Source organism: Triticum aestivum, chromosome 3B (assembly GCF_018294505.1).
Source record: "Triticum aestivum cultivar Chinese Spring chromosome 3B, IWGSC CS RefSeq v2.1, whole genome shotgun sequence".
Lineage (NCBI taxonomy): Eukaryota > Viridiplantae > Streptophyta > Magnoliopsida > Poales > Poaceae > Triticum > Triticum aestivum.
In genome coordinates, this window is record NC_057801.1 from 208,306,539 (window position 1) to 208,329,828 (window position 23,290).

At 38.7% G+C, this 23,290-nt stretch overlaps 1 long non-coding RNA gene across 1 annotated transcript; it reads left to right on the forward strand.

Annotated features, from left to right (window-relative positions):
- The first annotated feature begins 19,706 nt into the window (after positions 1-19,706).
- LOC123069385 (uncharacterized) lies at positions 19,707-22,708 on the forward strand. The gene is made up of 4 exons (XR_006432500.1): positions 19,707-19,906; positions 19,998-20,202; positions 21,351-21,441; positions 22,436-22,708. It is a non-coding gene; the product is annotated as an uncharacterized lncRNA (long non-coding RNA).
- Positions 22,709-23,290: the final 582 nt, after the last annotated feature.

Here is a 23,290-nt window from a genome sequence, read left to right on the forward strand (position 1 = left end):
TCCTTTGAGGGGCTTGTTTGGGGTATCTTCGCCCCGACCAGTAGAGCAAAGAGTTGCTCCTCAACCTACTAAACCTACTGAAAATGTTTACTTTGAGATTCCTTCGGGTACGATAGAGATACTGCTAGCTAATCCCTTTGCAGGAGATGGAACATTGCATCCCAATTTACACCTTATCTTTGTGGATGAAGTTTGTGGATTATTTAAGCTTGTAGGTATTCCCGATGATGTTGTTAAGAGGAAGGTCTTCCCTTTATCTTTGAAGGGAGATGTATTGACATGGTATAGGCTATGTGATGATACGGGATCTTGGAACTATAAACGATTGAAATTGGAATTTCACCAGAAGTTCTATCCTATGCATCTTGTTTATCATGATCGAAATTACATATAAAATTTCTGGCCTCGTGAAGGAGAAAGCATCGCTCAAGCTTGGGGGTGGCTTAAGTCAATGATATATTCATGCCCCAATCATGAGCTCTCAAGAGAAATGATTATTCAAAAATTTTATGCTCGACTTTCTCTCAATGATCGCACCATGCTCGATATTTCCTGTGCTGGTTCTTATATGCTGAAGACTACTGAATTCAAGTGGGATTTATTGGAAGAATTAAATGCAAGTCTGAAGATTGGGGTTCCGACGATGGCAAGGAGTCAGATATGACACCTAAGTTTGATTGTGTCTTTTATGTATACCGATGCTTTTCGTGGATTTAGCGCTAAATATGCACTTGACTCTGAGATAGTAGCTGCTTTTTGTGTATCTTTTGCTACCCATGTTGATCTCCCTAAGGAGAAGTGGTTTAAATATAATCCTCCCACTGAAGTAAAAGTAGTTGCACCTATTACAGTTGAAGAAAAGACTATCACTTATAATGATCCTATTGTTCCTACTACTTATGTTGAGAAACCACCTGTCCCTATTAGCATAAAGGATCATGCTAAAGCTTCAACTGTTGTTCGTAAGAGTAATACTAGAACATATACACCTCCTGAGCAAATTAATGTTGAACCTAGTATTGCTATGGTTAAAGATCTCTTGGATGATAATATAGATGGGCATGTTATTTACTTCTGTGAACAGGCTGCTAATATTGCTAGAACAGATGCTAAGATACATAGACCTGTTGTAGGCATGCTTGTTATTTCTGTTAAAATAGGAGATCATTGTTATCATGGCTTATGTGATATGGGTGCTAGTGCTAGTGCGATACCTCATTCCTTATATGAAGAAATTATGCATGATATCGCACTCGCCGAAATAGAAGGTATTGATGTTACAATTAAGCTTGCCAATAGAGATACTATTGCACCAGTTGGGATTGTTAGATATGTTGAAGTCTTGTGTGGGAAAGTTAAATATCTTGCTGATTTTCTTGTTCTTGGTTCACCACAAGATGACTTTTGTCCCATTATATTTGGCATACCCTTCTTGAATAATGTTAATGCTAAGATTGATTGCAAAAAGGATGTAGTTACAATTACCTTAGGGGATATGTCTCATGAGTTTAATTTTGCTAAGTTTCATAGACAACATCTTGATAAAGAATTGCCTAGTAAGGATGAAATTATTGGTCTTGCTTCTATTGCCGTACCTCCTACTGATCCGTTAGAACAATATTTGCTAGACCATGAAAATGATATGTTCATGAAAGAAAGAAGGGAAATAGATGAAGTATTCCTTCAACAGGGTTCTATTCTGAAACACAACTTACTTATTGAAATCCTAGGGGACCCCCCTCCACCCAAGGTTGATCCCGTGTTTGAGCTCAAACCAGTACCTGATAATCTTAAATATGCTTATCTTGATGAAAACAAGATATACCCTATTATTATTAGTGCTAACCTTTCAGAGCAAGAAGAGGAAAGATTATTGAAAACTCTGAAGAAGCACCGTGCTGCTATTGGATATACTCTGAATGATCTTAAGGGCATTAGTCCCACTCTATGCCAACACAAAATAAAAGTGGAGAAAGATGCCCAACCAGTTAGTGATCCTCACCGATGGTTAAATCCTGAGATGAAAGAAGTGGTAAGAAAGGAGATACTAAAGCTCCTTGAGGCAGGTATAATATATCCCGTTGCTGATAGTGATTGGGTAAGCCATGTCCATTGCGTTACTAAGAAGGGAGGTATTACAGTTGTTCCTAATGATAAAGATGAATTGATCCCGCAAAGAATTATTATAGGTTATAGGATGGTAATTGATTTCCGTAAATTAAATAAAGCTACTAGGAAAGATCATTACCCTTTACATTTTTATTGATCAAATGCTAGAAAGACTATCCAAACCTACACATTTCTGCTTTCTAGATGGTTATTCTGGTTTCTCTCAAATACCTGTGTCAGCGGAGGATCAATCAAAAACTACTTTTACTTGCCCTTTCGGTACTTTTGCTTATAGACGTATGCCTTTTTGTTTATGTAATGCACCTGCTACCTTTCAAAGATGCATGATGGCTATATTCTCTGACTTTTGTGAAAAGATTTGTGAGGTATTCATGGATGACTTCTCCGTTTATGGATCCTCTTTTGATGATTGCTTGAGCAACCTTGATCCAGTTTTGCAGAGATGTGAAGACACTAGTCTCGTCTTGAATTGGGAAAAGTGCCACCTTATGGTTAACAAAGGCATTGTCTTGGGGCATAAGATTTCTGAAAGAGGTATTGAAGTTGATAAAGCTAAGGTTGATGCCATTGAAAATATGCCATGTCCCAAGGACATAAAAGGTATAAGAAGTTTCCTTGGTCTTGCCGGTTTTTATAGGAGGTTCATTAAGGACTTTTCTAAAATCTCTAGGCCTCTGACTAATTTATTGCAAAAAGATATTCCTTTTGTCTTTGATGATGATTGTGTAGAAGCATTTGAAATACTTAAGAAAGCTTTGATCACTACACCTATTATTCAGCCACCTAACTGGAATTTACCCTTTGAAATTATGTGTGATGCTAGTGATTATGCTGTAGGTGCTGTTCTAGGGCAAAGAGTTGATAAGAAATTAAATGTTATCTAGTATGCCAGTAAAACTCTTGACACTGCCCAAAGAAATTATGCTACTACTGAAAAAGAATTCTTAGTAGTTGTATTTGCTTGTGATAAGTTCAGACCTTATATTGTTGATTCTAAAGTTACTATTCACACTGATCATGCTGCTATTAAATATCTTATGGAAAAGAAAGATGCTAAACCTAGACTTATTAGATGGGTTCTCTTGCTCCAAGAGTTTCATTTGCATATTATTGATAGAAAGGGAGCTGAGAACCCCGTTGCAGACAACTTGTCTAGGTTAGAGAATGTTCTTGATGACCCACTACCTATTGATGATAGCTTTCCTGATGAACAATTAGTGGTCATTAATGCTTCTCGTACTACTCCATGGTATGCTGATTATGCTAATTACATCGTTGCTAAATTTATACCACCCAGTTTTACATACCAGCAAAAGAAAAAGTTCGTTTATGATTTAAGACATTACTTCTGGGATGACCCGCACCTTTATAAAGAAGGAGTAGATGGTGTTATTAGACGTTGTGTACCTGAGCATGAACAGGAACAGATCCTACGCACTCTGAACCATATGGAGGATACCACGCTGGAGATAGAACTGCACATAAGGTATTGCAATCCGGGTTTTATTGGCCTACTCTCTTTAAAGATGCTCGTAAGTTTGTCTTGTCTTGTGATGAATGTCAAAGAATTGGTAATATTAGTAGACATCAAGAAATGCCTATGAATTATTCTCTTGTTATTGAACCATTTGATGTTTGTGGCTTTGATTATGTGGGACCTTTTCCTGCCTCTAATGGATAAACACATATTTTAGTTGCTATTGATTACATTACTAAGTGGGTAGAAGCTATTCCAACTAGTAGTGTTGATTATAACACCTCTATTAAGATGCTTAAAGAAGTTATTTTTCCGAGGTTCGGAGTCCCTAGATACCTAATGACTGATGGTGGTGCACATTTTATTCATGGTGCTTTTCATAAAATGCTTGCTAAGTATGACGTTAATCATAGAATTGCATCTCCTTATCACCCACAGTCTAGCGGTCAAGTAGAGTTGAGCAATAGAGAGATCAAATTAATTTTGCAAAAGACTGTCAATAGATCTAGAAAGAATTGGTCCAAGAAACTTGATGATGCATTATGGGCCTATAGAACAGTATACAAAAAATCCTATGAGTATATCTCCGTATAAGATGGTTTATGGAAAAGCATGTCACTTACCTCTCGAACTTGAACATAAAGCATATTGGGCTATTAAAGAGCTCAACTATGATTTCAAACTTGCCGGTGAGAAGAGGTTATTTGATATTAGCTCACTCGATGAATGGAGAACCCATGCCTATGAGAATTCCAACCTGTTCGAAGAAAAAGTTAAAAGATGGCATGACAAAAGAATACAAAAGCGAGAATTTAACGTAGGTGATTATGTGTTGCTATTCAACTCTCGTTTAAGCTTTTTTGCAGGGAAACTTCTCTCTAAGTGGGAAGGTCGTTATGTTATTGAGGAGGTCTATCGTTCCGGTGCCATAAAATTCAACAACTTCGAAGGCACAAGTCCGAGGGTGGTGAACGGTCAAAGAATCAAACATTATATCTCAGGTAATCCTATAAATGTTGAACTAATATTATTGAGATCGTAACCCCGGAGGAGTACATAAGGGACACTTTCCAGAATGTTTCAGACTCCGAAAAGGAATAGGTATGTGGTACGGTAAGTAAACCGACTCCAAAACAATTCTAATGGCAATTTTTCTCCGTTTTGGAATATTTAAGAATTTTGGAAAGCAAGAAGTAATCCGGGAAGGACACGAGGCCTCCACGTGGGTGGAGGGCGCGCCCACCCTTACTGGGCGCGCCACCTGTCTCGTGGGCACCTCGTGTGCCTCCCAGACTCTGTCTTCTTGCACCTTACTTCTCTTGGTCGGTAAAAATTCATTATATAATCTCCCGAAGGTTTTGACCACTATATCATGCAAAAATCTTCTGTTTTTGTTTCGAGCTGTTTTTCTGACAGATCTAGAGCACCATGACGTCTCCAAGCGCTCCCAAGGACAAGTTTTTTGAGAGGGTTATCAACCCCTATCTTGCGGAGGTTCTGCAACACCCTCAAACCATTGTGATGCATGAGGGGGTGCTGCACATCCGTGATGTGGAGGGACCAAGGCATACCGGAAGCGTGGAGACAAAGCTCGAAGCTATGGAGCAACAAGTTTTCAAGTGCCAAGGGATGGTGGAGCGTGGACTCAATGCCAACCAGATGATGATCGCGGAATTCACCAACAACCACAAGCTAGACGCCAAGAACATTGGGGATACCATATTGAAGCTTCATGAGAAAATCTAGCACCTCCAGGACCAGATCTATCACCTGCAAAACCAAAACTGTGCGTATGAATATAGATTCAAGAGGATGAGTTTGGCTGCAGATTTGAGGATCCCGGAGACTCGATCATCCTTCTATGATGGTGAGCCTATGCCTTGGAAGATGGACGACAAGCCTACATCATCAACAACTCCTTCTTCACCACCTCCGAGGACATAATCACATGGGTATGGGCACTCCCCTTGGCAACTGCCAAGCTTGGGGGAGGTGCCCTAGTATCGTATCACCATCACACTCCTATCTTTACCCTTTTTTCTTAGTTTGATCCTTTTAGTACTATCTTGATCTAGTAGATTGAAGTTTTGGTATGATTTAGTTCTGAGTTTTGCTTTTTGAATCCTCTATGTAATCGAGTCTGTGAGCTATATAATAAATATTGGTGTTGAGCCAAGGGATTTGCTATCTTGCTATGATCTTGAGAAAATAGAAAGAATAAAGAGGATAAAAAGAGTTCATATTGATCTTATGGATAGTATTGACTTCACATATAAAGAGTATGAGGCATAAAAGTTGTTGAGAGTTGACAAACATAGTTTTGGTCATCGTTGCAATTAATAGGAAGTAATAAGGAAAGAGAGGTTTTCACATATAAATATACTATCTTGGACATCTTTTATGATTGTGAGCACTCATTAAGTACGACATGCTAAAGTGTTGATGTTGGACAAGGAAGACAACATAATGGTTTATGTTTTCTCACATCTCAGTTAAAGTATATTGTCATGGATCTTTCAAACATGTTGAGCTTGCCGTTCCCCCTCATGCTAGCCAAATTCCTTGCACCAAGTAGAGATACTACTTGTGCTTCCAAATATCCTTAAAACTAGTTTTGCCATGAGAGTCCACCATACCTACCTATGGATTGAGTAAGATCCTTCAAGTAAGTTTTCATGTTGCAAGCAATAAAAATTGCTCTCTAAATATGTATGACTTATTAGTGTGGAGAAAATAAGCTTTATATGATCGTGTGATATGGAAGTAATAAAAGCGACGGACTGCATAATAAAGGTTCATATCACAAGTGGAAATATAAAGTGACATTCTTTTGCATTAAGATTTTGTGCATCCAACCCTAAAAGCACATGACAACCTCTACTTCCCTCTGCAAAGGGCCTATCTTTTACTCTATGTCTTTTACTTTATGCAAGAGTCAAGCTGATCTTAACCTTTCCCTTTTTCATTTTATCCTTTGGCAAGCACCTCATGTTGGAAAGATCCTGATATATATATCCAATTGGATGTAAGTTAGCATGAACTATTATTGTTGACATCACCCAAAGGTGAATATGGTAGGAGGCAACACAATAAGCCCCTATCTTTCTCAATGTCCGATTAAAACATCATAACCATAAGTATTGCGTGAGTGTTAGCAATTGTAGAAGACTATATGATAGTTGAGTATGTGGACTTGCTGAAAAGCTCTATTCTTGACTCTTTCCGATGTTATGATAAATTGCAATTGCTTCAATGACTGAGATTATAGTTTGCTAGTTCTCAATGAAGTTTCTGAACCATACTTGACATTGTGAATAGATTGTTACTTGAGCATAAGAAATCATATGACAAAATCTATATATGTTGCTGTTATAAGAATGATCATGATGCCCTCATGTCCGTATTTTATTTTTATCGACACCTCTACCTCCAAACATGTGGACATATTTTTCGATTTCGGCTTCCGCTTGAGGACAAGCGAGGTCTAAGCTTGGGGGAGTTGATACGTCAATTTTGCATCATGCTTTTATATCAATATTTATTGCATTATGGGCTGTTATTACACATTATGTCACAATACTTATGGCTATTCTCTCTTATTTTACAAGGTTTATCATGAAGAGGGAGAATGTCGGCAGCTGGAATTCTGGCTGGAAAAGGAGCAAATATAGGAAACCTATTCTGCATAGCTCCAAAAATCCTAAAACTCCACGGAAGTCATTTTTGGAATTAATAAGAATTATTGAGCGAAGAAAATACCGGAGGGGGCCCACACCGTGGCTAAGAGAGTGGGGGCGCCCCCCCTACAGGGCGCGCCCCTGTCTCCTGGGCCACCTGTTGGCCCTCCGGTGCCCATCTTCTGGTATATGAAGGCTTTTACCCTGGAAAAAATTCATAAGCAAGCTTACGGGACGAAACTTCGCCGCCACGAGGCGGAACCTTGGTGGAACTAATCTATGGCTCCGGCGGAGCTGCTCTGCCGGTGAAACTTTCGTCCGGGAGGGGGAAATCATCACCATCGTCATCACCAACGCTCCTCTCATTGGGAGGGGGTGAATCTCCATCAACATCTTCACCAGCACCATCTCCTCTCAAAACCCTAGATCATATCTTGTATCCAATCTTGTATAAAAACCACAAATTGGTACCAGTGCTATGCTTGTCCAAGAAAGGGCAGTACCCAAGCACCGGTCCACCCACATATCAAATTATCAAAGTACCGAACATGAATCATATGAGCATGATGAAAACTAGCTTGACGATAATTCCCATGTGTCCTCGGGAGCGCTTTTCTCATTATAAGAAATTGTCCAGGCTTGTCCTTTGCTACAAAAAGGATTGGGCCACCTTGCTGCACCTTATTTAGTTTCATTGCTTGATACCCATTACAAATTATCTTATCACAAAACTATCTGTTACCTACAATTTCAGTGCTTGCAAAGAATACCTTACTGAAAATCGCTTGTCATTTCCTTCTGCTCCTCGTTGGGTTCGACACTCTTACTTATCGAAAGGACTACGATAGATCCCCTATACTTGTGTGTCATCAACCTACTTTCCCCTACATCTGCTAGTCCACCTCTTCAAGACCTCACGCAACTTACTCAACTTTGCCAGAGCCCATAATGGCTTGTGGCTGCACACAGAAGTTTCTAGGAATGAAATATCATATGATCCCTTTGAGCCTGGGTGGCGAACCGAGGAAAAATCACACGGGTACTCGGGGATTTCCCAAATGGGCAAGCACTGGTTTCTCTAGGTGTCCCAGCCAATCCACCTAAATGTGTATTAAAGTTGCCACCTTAATGTTATCCAAAATTATTAACTCTCACAACTTCCATGTACATCACGATCCAATCCCCGTCTACGACCATGGCTAAGCAATAATTAAGCATAATGTATTTTGATGACCCACAAGTGTAGGGGACCTATCGTAGTCCTTTCGATAAGTAAGAGTATCGAACCCAACGAGGAGCAGAAGGAAATGATAAGCGGTTTTCAATAAGGTTTTCTCTGCAAGCACTAAATAGTAGGTGATAGATAGTTTTGTGATAAGATAAATAGTAACAAGCAACAAGTAAATAAAGTAAGTAAAGTGCAGCAAGGTGGCCCAATCCTTTATGTAGCAAAGGATAAGCCTGGACAAATTCTAATAATGAAGAAGGAGCTCCCGAGGACACATTGGGAATTATCATCAAGCTAGTTTTCATCACGTTCATATGATTCGCGTTCGGTACTTTGATAATTTGATATGTGGGTGGACAGGTACTTGGGTACTTCCCTAACTTGGACAAGCATCCCACTTATGGTTAACCTCTATTGCAAGCATCCGCAACTACAATAAGAAGTATTAAAGTAAACCCAACCACAACATGAAACACATGGATCCATATCAGCCCCTAACGAAGCAACGCATAAACTAGGGTTTAAGCTTTTGTCACTCTAGCAACCCATCATCTACTAATTACTTCCCCATGCCTTGCTCTAGGCCCAAATAATGGTGAAGTGTCATGTAGTCGACGTTCACATAACACTACTAGAGGAAAAGACAACATACATCTCATCAAAATATCGAATGAATACCAAATTCACATGACTACTAATAGCAAGACTTCACCCATGTCCTTAGGAGCAAACGTAACTACTCACAAAGCATATTCATGTTGATAATCAGAGGAGTAATAATATGCATAAAGGATCTGAACATATGATCTTCCACCAAGTAAAGCAATTAGCATCAACTACAATGAGTAATCAACACTACTAGCAATCCACAGGCACCAATTTGTGGTTTTGATACAATATTGGATACAAGAGATAAACTAGGGTTTTGAGAGGAGATGGTGCTGGTGAAGATGTTGATGGAGATTGACCCCCTCCCGATGAGTGGATCGTTGGTGATGACGTTGGTGATGATTTCCCGCTCCCGGAGGGAAGTGTCCTCGGCAGAACAGCTCTGCCAGAGCCCTAGATTGATTCCGCCAAGGTTCCACCTCGTGGCGGCGGAGTTTCATCCCGTAAGCTTGCCCATGATTTTTTCCAGGGTAAAAGTGATGATATAGCAGAAGATGGACGCCAGAGGCGCACCAGGGGGGCCAGGAGATAGGGGCGCGTCCTATTGGGGGGGGCACGCCCCCCTGTCTCCTGGACAGGGTGTGGGCCCCCTCGCCTATTTCTTTCGCTCATAAATTCTTATGAAATCCAAAAAGTTGTTTCGTGGAGTCTCAGGACTTTTGGAGCTGTGCAGAATAGCTTTCCAACGTTTGCTCCTTTTCAAGCCAGAATTCCAGCTGCCGGCATTCCCCCTCTTCATGGTAAACCTTGTAAAATAAGAGAGAATAGCCATAAGTATTGAGATACAATATGTAATAACAGCCCATAATGCAATAAATATTGATATAAAAGCATGATGCAAAATGGCCGTATCAACTCCCCCAAGCTTAGACCTTGCTTGTCCTCAAACAGAAGCCGAAATCGAAAAATATGTCCACATGTTTAGAGATAGAGGTGTCGATAAAAATAAAATACGGACATGAGGGCATCTTGATCATTCTAATAACAACAACATATATAGATTTTGTCATATGATTTCCTATGCGCAAGTAACAAGCAATTCACAATGTCAAGTATGGTTCAAAAACTTCATTGGGAACTAACAAACTATAATCTCAGTCATTGAAGCAATTGCAATTTATTGTAACATCAGAAAGATTCAATAATAGAGCTTTTCAACAAGCTCGCATACTCAACTATCTCGTAGTCTTTTATAATTGCTAACACTCACGCAATACTTGTGGTTATAGAGTTTCAGCCGGACACTGAGGAAGATAGGGGCTGATTGTGTTGCCTCCCAACGTATTCACCTTTAGGTGATGTCAACAATAATGGCCCATGGTAACTTACATCCAATTGGATATATGCATCACGATCTTTCAAACACGAGGAGCTTGCCAAAGGATAAAAATAAAAAGGGAAAGGTGAGGATCACCTTGACTCAAGCATAAAGTAAAAACAAAACATAAAGTAAAAGATAGGCCCTTCGCAGAGGGAAGCAGAGGTTGTCATGCGCGTTTAGGGTTGATGCACGAAATCTTAATGCAAAAGAACGTCACTTTATATTGCCCCTTGTATGTGGACCTTTATTATGCAGTCCGTCGCTTTTATTAATTCCACAACAAGTTCGTACAAAGCTTATTTTCTCTGCACTAATAAGTCATACATATTTAGAGAGCAATTTTTATTGCGTGCATCGATGACAACTTACTTGAAGGATCTTACTCAATCCATAGATAGGGATGGTGGACTCTCATGGCAAGACTGGGTTTAAGGATATTTGGAAGTACAAGTAGTATCTCTACTTGGTGCAAGGAATTTGGCTAGCATGAGGGGGAAAGGCAAGCTCAACATGTTTGGAAGGTCAATGACAATATACTTTAACTGCGATGTCGGAAAACATAAACCATTACGTTGTCTTCCTTGTCCAACGTCAACTCTTTTAGCATGTCATACTTAATGAGTGCTCCCAATTATAAAAGGTGTCCAAGATAATATATTCATATGTGAACCCCTCTTTCCTTACCACTTCCTATTAATTGCAACGATGACCAAGGCTATGTTCATCAACTCTCAACAATTTTTATGCCTCATACTTTCTATTTGTGAAGTTATCACTATCCATAAGATCAATATGAACTCTTTTATTCTTTCTACTTTCTCAAGATCATAGAAACATGGCAAAGCCCTTGACTCAGCACTAATCTTTATTATAGATAGCACACGGACTCGATTACATAAAGAGATCACAATGCAAAACTCAAAACTACTTGATATCAAAACTTCAAACTACTAGATCAAGATACTAGTAAAAGGATCGAACTAAATAAAGCGGTAAGGATAGGAGTGTGATGGTGATACGATACCGGGGCACCTCCCCCAAGCTTGGCAGTTGCCAAGGGGAGTGCCCATACCCATGTGATTATGTCCTCGGAGGTGATGGAGGTGGTGATGATGATGGTGGATAATCACACATCGAGCGTAAAAGCTCCTCCAACTTGCGGATAATGCCCTTGAGTCCGGCGATATGATCCTTCAACAGGATATTCTCCTGTGGGAGATACTTGTTCTATATGCGAGCTAACTCAATCATCTTGAAAGCTTCAATCTCTGTTGGAGTGAAAAGGTTAGGCAAAGGTTGAGGGAGGTCTTCTTCTTTCACCACCGGATCTTTAACCTCCATGGCCTTCTTGATCCCTTCATCGTTGTTGATCTCTTCTGGTTCCTCTCTTTTCAGCTCTATTTTCAATAGCCAAGCATCCTTGTCTTTGTTGTTGGAGGAGGAGGGTGAAGTCATGGTGCTCTAGCTCTGCAATGGAAACAGCTCGAAACAAAAGCAGAGGATATTTGTGTGATACGGTGGTCAAAACCTTCGGGAGTATATATAACGATTTTTTACCGACCAAAATACATAACATACAAGAAAACGGAGTCTGGGAGGCACACGAGGTGCCCACGAGGCAGGGGGCGCGCCTTATAGGGGGGGGCGCCCTCCACTCTCATGGGGGCCTCGTGGCCCTTTCGGACTACTTCTTTCTTCCTAAAATTCTTAAATAATCCAAAACTGATAAAAATTGCCATTAGAGTTGTTTTGGAGTCTGTTTACTTACTGTACCACATACCTATACCTTTTCAGAGTATGGAACGTTTTGGAAAGTGCCCCTTATGTATTCCTCAAGGGTTACGGTTTCAATAATATTAGTTTCAACATTGATAGGATTACCTGAAAGATAGTGTTTAATTCTTTGACCGTTTACCACCCTCGGATTTGTGCCTTTGAAGTTGTTGATTTTTATAGCACCAGAATGATAGACCTCCTCGATAACATAGGGACCTTCCCATTTTGAGAGAAGTTTTCCTGCAAAAAACCTTAAACAAGAGTTGAATAATAACACATAATCTCCTACGTTAAACTCACGATTTTGTATCCTCTTATCATGCCAACGTTTGACTTTTTCTTTGAAAAGCTTGGCATTCTCATATGCTTGGGTTCTCCATTCATCAAGTGAGCTAATATCCAACAACCTCTTCTCACCAGCAAGTTTGAAGTCATAATTGAGCTCTTTAATAGCCCATTATGCCTTATGTTCAAGTTCAAGAGGTAAATGACACGCGTTTCCATAAACTATCTTATATGGAAACATACCCATAGGATTTTTGTATGTAGTTCTATAGGCCCATAATGCATCATCAAGTTTTTTGGACCAATTCTTTCTAGATCTGTTCACAATCTTTTGCAATATTAATTTGAGCTCTCTATTGCTCAACTCTACTTGACCGCTAGACTGCGGATGATAAGGAGATGCTATTCTATGATTCACATCATACTTAGCGAGCATCTTACGGAAAGCACCATGAATAAAATGTGAACCACCATCAGTCATAAGACATCTAGGGACTCCAAACCTTGGAAAAATAACTTCTTTAAGCATTTTAATAGAAGTGTTATGATCAGCACTACTAGATGGAATAGCTTCTACCCACTTAGTAACGTAATCAACAGCAACTAAAATATGTGTATAACCATTAGAGGCAGGAAAAGGTACCATATAATCAAAGCCCCAAACATCAAATGATTCAATAACAAGAGAATAATTCATAGGCATTTCTTGACGTCTACTAATGTTACATATTCTTTGACATTCATCACAAGACAAGACAAACTTACGAGCATCTTTGAAAAGAGTAGGCCAATAAAAACCAGATTGTAGTACCTTGTGTGCAGTTCTATCTCCAGCGTGGTGTCCTCCATAGGATTCAGATTGACACTTGCATAGAATCTGTTCATGTTCATGCTTAGGCACACAATGTCTAATAACACCATCTACTCCTTATTTATAAAGATGTGGATCATCCCAGAAGTAATGTCTTAAATCATAAAAGAACTTTTTCTTTTGCTGGTATGTGAAACTAGGCGGTATATATTTAGCAACAATGTAATTAGCATAATCAGCATACCAAGGAGCAGTACGAGAAGCATTGATGACCGCTAATTGTTCATCAGGAAAGCTATCATTAATAGGCAGTGGGTCATCAAGAACATTCTCTAACCTAGACAAGTTATCTGCAACGGGGTTCTCAGCTCCCTTTCTATCAATAATATGCAAATCAAATTCTTGGAGCAAGAGAACCCATCTAATGAGTCTAGGCTTAGCATCTTTCTTTTCCATAAGATATTTAATAGCAGCATGATCAGTGTGAATAGTAACTTTGGAATCAACAATATAAGGTCTAAACTTATCACATGCAAACACAACTGCTAAGAACTCTTTTTCAGTAGTAGCATAATTTCTCTAGCCAGTATCAAGAGTCTTACTAGCATACTGGATAACATTCAATATCTTATCGACTCTTTGCCCTAAAACAACACCTACAGCATAATCACTAGCATCGCACATAATTTGAAAAGGTAAATTCCAATCAGGCGGCTGAACAATAGGTGCAGTGATCAAAGCTTTCTTAAGTGTTTCATATGCTTCTACACAATCATCATCAAAGACAAAAGGAATATCTTTTTGCAATAAATTAGTCAGAGGCCTAGAGATTTTAGAAAAGTCCTTAATGAACCTCCTATAAAAACCGGCGTGACCAAGGAAACTTCTTATACCTTTAATGTCCTTGGGACATGGTATCTTTTCAATAGCATCAACTTTGGCTTTATCAACTTCAATACCTCTCTCGAAGATCTTGTGCCCCAAGACAATGCCTTCATTAACCATAAAGTAACACTTTTCCCAATTCAGGACGAGACTAGTGTCTTCGCATCTCTTCAAAACTCGATCAAGGTTGCTCAAACAATCATCAAAAGAGGATCCATAGACGGAGAAGTCATCCATGAAAAGCTCACAAATCTTTTCACAAAAATCATAAAATATAGCCATCATGCATCTTTGAAAGGTAGCAGGTGCATTACATAAACCAAAAGGCATAGGTCTATAAGCAAAAGTACCAAAAGCGCAAGTAAAAGTAGTTTTAGATTGATCCTTCACTAACACAGGTATCTGCGAGAAGCCATAATAACCATCGAGAAAGCAAAAATGTGTGCGTTTGGATAGTCTTTCTAGCATTTGATCAATAAAAGGTAAAGGGTAATGATCTTTCTTAGTAGCTTTATTTAACTTACAGAAATCAATTAGCATTCTATAACCTATAATAATTCTTTGCGGGATCAATTCATCTTTATCATTAGGAACAACGGTAATACCTCCCTTTTTGGGACACAATGGACAGGGCTTACCCATTCACTATGAGCAACGGGATAAATAATACCTGCCTCAAGGAGCTTTAGTATCTCCTTTCTTACCACTTCCTTCATCTTGGGATTTAATCATCTTTGAGGATCTCTAACTGGTTTGGCATCTTTCTCCACTGAGATTTTGTGTTGACATAACGTGGGACTAATGCCCTTAAGAACATCCAGAGTATATCCAATAGCAGCTCGGTGCTTCTTCAGAGTTTTCAATAGTCTTTCTTCTTCTTTCTCTGAAAGGTTAGCACTAATAACAACAGGATATATTTCTTTTTCATCAACATAGGCATACTTAAGATTATCAGGTAAAGGTTTTAGTTCAAATACGGGATCACCCTTGGGTGGAGGGGGATCCCCAAGAATTTCAACGGGAAGGTTATGTTTCAGCATAGGTTCCTATTTAAGGAACACTTCATCTATTTCTTCCCTTTCCTTCATAAACATATCGTTTTCATGGTCTAGCAAATATTGTTCTAACGGATTAGTTGGAGGAATAGCAATTGAAGCAAGACCAATAATTTCATCCTTACTAGGTGGTTCCCTTTCACGAGGTTGTCTACTAAACTTAGCAAAATTAAACTCATGAGACATACCATCTATGCCAACACTGACAATATTCCGTTCACAATTAATCTTAGCACTAGCAGTATTCAAGAATGGTCTACCAAAAATAATGGGACAAAAATCATCTTGTGGGGAACGAAGAACAAGAAAATCAGTGGGGTATTTAATCTTCCCACACAAAACTTCAACATCTCCAACAATCCCAATAGGTTTAATGGTATCCCTATTAGCAAGCTTAATAGTAACATCACTGTCTTCTAATTCAACGAGTGCAATATCGTGCATAATTTCTTTATAAAGATCATAAGGTATCGCACTAGCACTAGCACCCATATCACATAAGCCATGATAACAATGATCTCCTATTTTAACAGAAATAACAGGCATGCCTACAACAGGTCTACGTGTATTAGTATCAGGTCTAGCAATATTAGCAGTCTCACCCAAGAAAGAAATAACATGCCCATCTAAGTCCTCATCCAAGAGATCTTTAACCATAGCAATACTAGGTTCAACATTAATTTGCTCAGGAGGTGTATAAGTCCTAGTATTACTCTTAGGAACAACAGTCAAAGATTTAGCATGATCTTTTATCCTAACAGGAAAAGGAGGTTTTTCAACATAAGCAGTAGGAACAATAGGATCACTATAGGTAATAGTTTTTTCTTCGACTGTAATAGGTGCAACTACTTTCACTTCAACAGGAGGATTATATTTAAACCACTTCTCTTTAGGGAGATCAATGTGAGTAGCAAAAGATTCACAAAAAGTAGCTACTATCTCAGAGTCAAGTCCATACTTAGCGCTAAATCCACGAAAAGCATCGGTATCCATAAAAGATTTAACACAATCGAACTTAGGTATCATACCTGACTCCTTACCATCGTCGGAACCCCAATCTTCAGAGTTGCGTTTAATTCTTTCAAATAAGTCCCATTTGAAATCAATAGTCTTCAGCATATAAGAACCAGCACAAGAAGTATCGAGCAGGTTGCGATTATCAAGAGAAAGCCGAGCATAAAAATTCTGAATAATCATTTCCTAAGAGATCTCATGATTGGGGCATGAATATAACATTGAATTAAGCCTCCCCCAAGCTTGAGCGATGCTTTCTCCTTCACGAGGCCAGAATTTATATATGTAATTATGATCACGATGAACAAGATGCATAGGATAGAACTTCTGGTGAAATTCCAACTTCAATCGCTTGTAATTCCAAGATCCCGTATCATCACATAGCCTATACCATGTCAATGCATCTCCCTTCAAAGATAAAGGGAAGACCTTCCTTTTGACAACATCATCGGGAATACCTGCAAGCTTAAATAATCTACAAATTTCATCCACAAAGATAAGGTGTAAATCGGGATGCAATGTTCCGTCTCCTGCAAATGGATTAGCTAGAAGTTTTTCTATCATATCCGAAGGAATCTCAAAGTAAATATTTTCATAAAGTTCAGTATGTTGAGGAGCAACTCTTTGCTCTTCTGGTTGGGGTGAAGATACCCCAAAGAAGCCCCTCAAAGGATTAGTTTCCATAGTGACAAGTAACAGAAAATTTCAGCACACTATATAAATGTTTCCTTACCAAGTTCCACTCACCAAAAGCACTACACTCCTCGGCAATGGCACCAGAAAAGATTCTTCATGACCCACAAGTGTAGGGGATCTATCGTAGTCCTTTCGATAAGTAAGAGTGTCGAACCCAACGAGGAGCAGAAGGAAATGATAAGCGGTTTTCAGTAAGGTTTTCTCTGCAAGCACTGAAATAGTAGGTGATAGATAGTTTTATGATAACATAAATAGTAACGAGCAACAAGTAAATAAACTAAGTAAAGTGCAGCATGGTGGCCCAATCCATTATGTAGCAAAGGATAAGCCTGGACAGTTTCTAATAATGAAGAAGGAGCTCCCGAGGACACATTGGGAATTATCGCCAAGCTAGTTTTCATCACATTCATATGATTCGCATTCGGTACTTTGATAATTTGATATGTGGGTGGACCGGTACTTGGGTTCTGACCTAACTTGGACAAGCATCCCACTTATGATTAACCTCTATTGCAAGCATCCGCAGCTACAACAAGAAGTATTAAGGTAAACCTAACCACAGTATTAAACACATAGATCCATATCAGCCCCTAACGAAGCAACGCATAAACTAGGGTTTAAGCTTCTGTCACTCTAGCAACCCATCATCTACTTATTACTTCCCCAGGCCTTCCTCTAGGCCCAAATAATGGTGAAGTGTCATGTAGTCGACGTTCACATAACACCACTAGAGGAAAAGACAACATACATCTCATCAAAATATCGAACGAATACCAAATTCACATGACTACTAATAGCAAGACTTCACCCATGTCCTTAGGAACAAACGTAACTACTCACAAATCATATTCATGTTCATAATCAGAGGAGTAATAATATGCATAAAGGATCTGAACATATGATCTTCCACCAAGTAAACCAATTAGCATCAACTACAAGGAGTAATCAACACTAATAGCAACCCACAGGTACCAATTTCTGGTTTTGATACAAGATTGGATACAAGAGATGAACTAGGGTTTTGAGAGGAGATGGTGCTGGTGAAGATGTTGGTGGAGATTTACCCCCTCCCGATGAGAGGATCGTTGGTGATGACGTTGGTGATGATTTCCCCCTCCCGGAGGGAAGTGTCCCTGGCAGAACAGCTCCGCCAGAGCCCTAGATTGATTCCGCCAAGGTTCCGCCTCGTGGCGGCGGAGTTTCGTCCCGTAAGCTTGCCCACGATTTTTTCCAGGGTAAAAGTGATGATATAGCAGAAGATGGACGCCGGGGGCCCACCAGGGGGCCCAGGAGATAGGGGCGCGCCCTATAGGGGGGGCGCCCCCTGTCTCCTGGACAGGGTGTGGGCCCCCTGGCCTATTTCTTTCGCTCATAAATTCTTATTAAATCCAAAAAGTTGTTTTGTGGAGTCTCAGGACTTTTGGAGCTGTGCAGAATAGGTTTCCAACATTTGCTCCTTTTCTAGCCAGAATTCCAGCTGCCGGCATTCCCCCTCTTCATGGTAAACCTTGTAAAATAAGAGAGAACTAGCGGTGTGACCCGCGCATTTGCGCGGCTAGCTTCCTTGTGTATGGTAAGTTATGTATGTAAGATATTGTTATGTTAGTAGACATAAATTTTGTATTATAGTAAAGCTTGAATTGTTTGTTGAATGCCATTTTTTTCAGTTTTATATTGAATTTTAAAATACTATATTGGACTAATTTGCTACTTTGTTGAATGCCAATTTGGAAGTCATCATTTGTCTTACATTTATAATGTCATACACATTTGCGCGGCGAGATTTATAGTGTATTTTTTTGTGTAGTTCTAACTTATTTTTATTATACATTAGTTTTCAGCATGTTATTAGATAGACATTTCAAAGAATAAAAAAACATACCAAAATTACATGGTATTGAACTTATTGGTCCTAGCGTGAACTACCATTCACTTCAATTTAGTTGTAAACAATTGTAGTTTGGTAAGAAGTTCTATTAAATAGAGTTTGTCATTGCAAATATTTGGTGCGTGACAGTAATAAAAGATCAATGACCAGTGGCCCATGGCCTAACATGTAGAACTATGATTTTTGTATTATTCTATTATAGTCTCCTTTTTCCTCTATCCTTTTATTTTATATTTCACCAAGTTTTCAATAACTGTTACAGAAAAATTAGAAGGAAAAAATTTGTGACACCTTTAATTTGTATTTTTCAAATAACTTTTACATAAAAAATAAAACAAAATTATCAAGTACACTTGGACGACCGCGCAAAATTTTTATATATGTTGGCTCCTGTGTTTGAATTCAACCAAAAGAGATTATCATTTTGAAAGGTTGCAAATAAATATGATTGGTCAAATATGTTTTGGTTTTTGCGGTTGCCTATGATATTTTGGTTTCATCCATGTAAATGATTTGGCTTCATTTTTTAAAAGAATATTATAATTGCATGTGCACTAACCTCCACATACACGCACATGGTTTTTTTAGCCTATTTGTTTTCTAAAAGTATACATGGCTTATACGGAAAGCCTGATTTTTTTTGTTTTTTCTAATTTCGTTTACTAACTATTTTAAATGTGTCGTTCACTGGAGCAGATAAGCCGGGGGGTCATCTCTAATTTACTGGCTTATGCTGAGCTACTGTCTTAGAAAATTCTAAGCCCTACTTCACTTACCCCATCTATTAAGCCATCGTTGCGATGCTCCAGCCCACCTAGCGACCTAGGAAAAGTCGACATCATTTTTTTTACTCAAACCACACGCACATGTCATCCTCTACATAGAACTGTTGCTTTAGTTAAAAAGAAAAACTGCATCTTCCTCTCCTCTCAGTCGATCCCCTTTAGTCCTCCTCACCCACATGCGCCACCGGTTGTGATTAGCAGCCAGCGAAGTAAGATCTAGCTAATGTATTCCAGGAATCTAATTCCTGACCTTCTCTGATGTCACTTCTCGCTACTGTTTTTATAATTTCTCGTCCTCAGGTACTAAACGCAAGCCCTAATCATGGCGACCTAGAATGGGGCACGCAGCAGAGGCAAACTTGTGTGGCTGGGTCTCAGCTCGACGGAGGAGGGCCATCAATGGAGGGCAGCGTTTAGCCCAAAATTTGGTTGCCGAAGGGGAGGTTGATGTACACGTGCTGGATCTGCGGCACAATATAGAGGTTTTCCTTCCAGCTATTGTCAGGTATTGGCTGGCGGAGGTAGATGTGTAGAAGTAGATCGGGAGCCCCCGCAAAAAAAAAGAGATTGGGAGAGAAATACTTAGTAAGATGAGAAGTGTGTCCGCTGGTAGAAGCGATTTGCCGGACTATATATTTTTCTTCCTTCATAGAAACCGACTCTTTACAGGTGTTTTTTCCCAATTTGGACTAAAAAGTATATTATTTTGATTTGTTGTTGTCATATCTGAGAAAATATTACTTGTATGTATTAGTAATAGACAAAGCGAGAAGACTTGCATGTAGTATAAGAAGCTTAGTTCATATATATGTTGTTAAACAAACAATGGTTGATCATTTGCAGGCCAAGCTAATAACATTGGAGGTTTTCTTATGCTTCTCATGAACTGAAAATGTTGTATGATATAGAAGTGCTATTGCCAGAAACATATATTGAAGAAGTTTTTTTCGAATAATTGCAATTTGACATGCATTGAATAGTGCTAACATTCGGACCCTTACTATCCAATAAGTATCATCCTTATCTTGACCAATGTCTAGTATTCTTGGGCTCTTTATTTGGGGAAATACATATAGTCCGACTTTCACAGGATAAGCTACTAATCAACTTATTTGTGGATAAGTGTGTTGTCTAATGGCTGCATTAACATTAGGTTTTCTTTGGGCATAATGGACATCTGAATCTTCATCTTCGACCCCTAGTAGTTATTTTTGGTTGAACTGGTTTTTGTTCTCTCGTACATCTTTTTCTTTTCCTTGTTGCACATTTATCTCTGTTCATTTATCCCCTGAGCCATCAGATATTGAAATAGATCTTGGTATCCTTCTTTATCACGCGGAGCTCATATGACGTTGATATTTTCTTCTTGACGCCCATCTTCATTTACTATTATCCAGTTTCTATCCGTAATTCCATTGTTTTGTGATAATCATCACATGGCATGTATGATAATTTAATATTTTCTTGCAGGCGATCTATTGTAGGCCTGTAGCTATGAACATAAAATCAGAAAATTTACCCAGAAACTCAATGTTAGCATTGTGATAAAACTAAAACTCAATGCTAGCATTGTGATAAAACTAAGTGACACAAATAAGTCAAATGTTACTTCATTATAATTGATATGAATCAAATATTCAAATGTCATTGCAGGTCTCAAGGGTCAGGTTTTCTTCGAAGATATCATATCTCAAAAGAACTCGGATGGATTACCTGATTTAGTAGGTTTTCTTGATTCGTTGTAGTAAGTTCTTGTAATGCTCTGCTCCAGTAAAACATTTTTTTCTAGCATCCTTGACTACTTTTATCTATTTCTATCATTTTAGGTACAATTTATTCTGCTGAGTGCCTACATTATGGTTTGAGTTAAGAATAACTATTATTTACATTAGTGAGTTTACATGAGTCACAATTCGTCGACAAATAACAAAAAGATAGTGTCTCATACCTGTTAAGAAGTTCCTGATTCTTGGGTATGTCTAAACATTCTTGTGGCATCTGTTGACTTTAGATAAAAAAACTGTTAAGTCAACAGTGAATCTCTCCAACATTAGTTTTTTTCATGAAAAGCGGAAGAGCATGTATATTACTGGACTTACCATTGAAAACCATTAGGAAGGTCACAATAATGATAGCTATATATATAAGTAATCTGGAATGTAAATTTGGAGATTAATTGTGGTAACCGTCAGAAAGAATAATTAGTTGTAAGTTGGTTTCAATACCTGGGCATTGTTTATCTTTCTCCGTTCTCGTAGGAATTATCTTTCCCCGTCTCGTAGCGTGTCCTTGGATAGAAATTCAAAACAGTAATCTAGATAAAAGTTCTGATGTTTCTTTCACTTTATTTGACATCTTACATGTGAAAAAATATTTTCAATTGCATTGCTCACCAGGCTATATTTTATGGGTTAAAATTGCTAAGTTGCATATGTAGATCTCTGACTAAAAATGCTTTATAAATGCCTAGAGATTCTTCCAGACTGTAGCATGCATTGTATGCCCTGTTATAACAATCAAAATATAATTAGATAGAATAATTCTCAGTTAAATATGTAAAGAATAAACATGTTCATCAACCAAGATCATGTCAAACCTCATAAGCTCAAAAGTTGTAGAATTATGTATTAGCTTCAAAAGCAACAAAAACATAGTTGCTGTTTAAGAAAGTACAGTTGATGATTTAATCCAGAATAAGTTAGTTCACTAAAAAATAGTTACCTGACTTGATGATTCAGGTGAGAAGCAACTCAAAAGGTTGGGGCATGACTTCATCCGGCATCGGCACCAAGTTGCACGTGAAACTTTGGTTTTTCCTGGCTTCGATCTTTATCAGGCATAGTATTGGCTGACTTTGATTTTTGTGATTGTGTTTTGGTCCCGTAGTTTGGGCTGGCTTCTACTTTCTTGGGTGTGTGCCTGGTTTGGCTGGCTAGATGTGTTTGGTTTTCCATGGTTGTGGAATTCTTTATGTTGTATCCTACTCCATAAATCTTATTTGCATGTACGCACCTGTCAGCAGTTTGGAATTGTGTCCACGTGAAGTGAGATTCCGTTTCCTAATGTATTTACATGTTGGAGTCGTGCTTGCCTCTAACTCTTGGACGGAAAGACGCATATATTTCCTTGTCTTAAACACGTGTCCAGTGTCCAGTCTGTTTGGACGTGACAATAGTTGTACTAAAAGTTACGTGTTTTAAAGGATAGTTTATTCTTGTACATGCGTGTGCCTACGTGGTGATGCATGACTTTCTATCCTTGTTTCATCACATCCAAATCACGACATGTCTTTCCTATTGCAATAATGGTCCCTAATTTTTTTTCTCTACGTTATGCTTCTATATGCATCTAACGTGACAACGTGAAAGTTCAATATTGTTGGTACATATATTTTTAGATGTTACGTAAGAACCTTTAAATCTCAGCCATTGTTATTCTAATCAAACGGTGCAAAATAGATTAGCATATGTGGACGAACGTGATGACTTGTTTTACTCTTGTTTTATAATTTTTTTCTCTACGTTATGCTTCTATATGCATCTAACGTGACAACGTGAAAGTTCAATATTGTTGGTACATATATTTTTAGATGT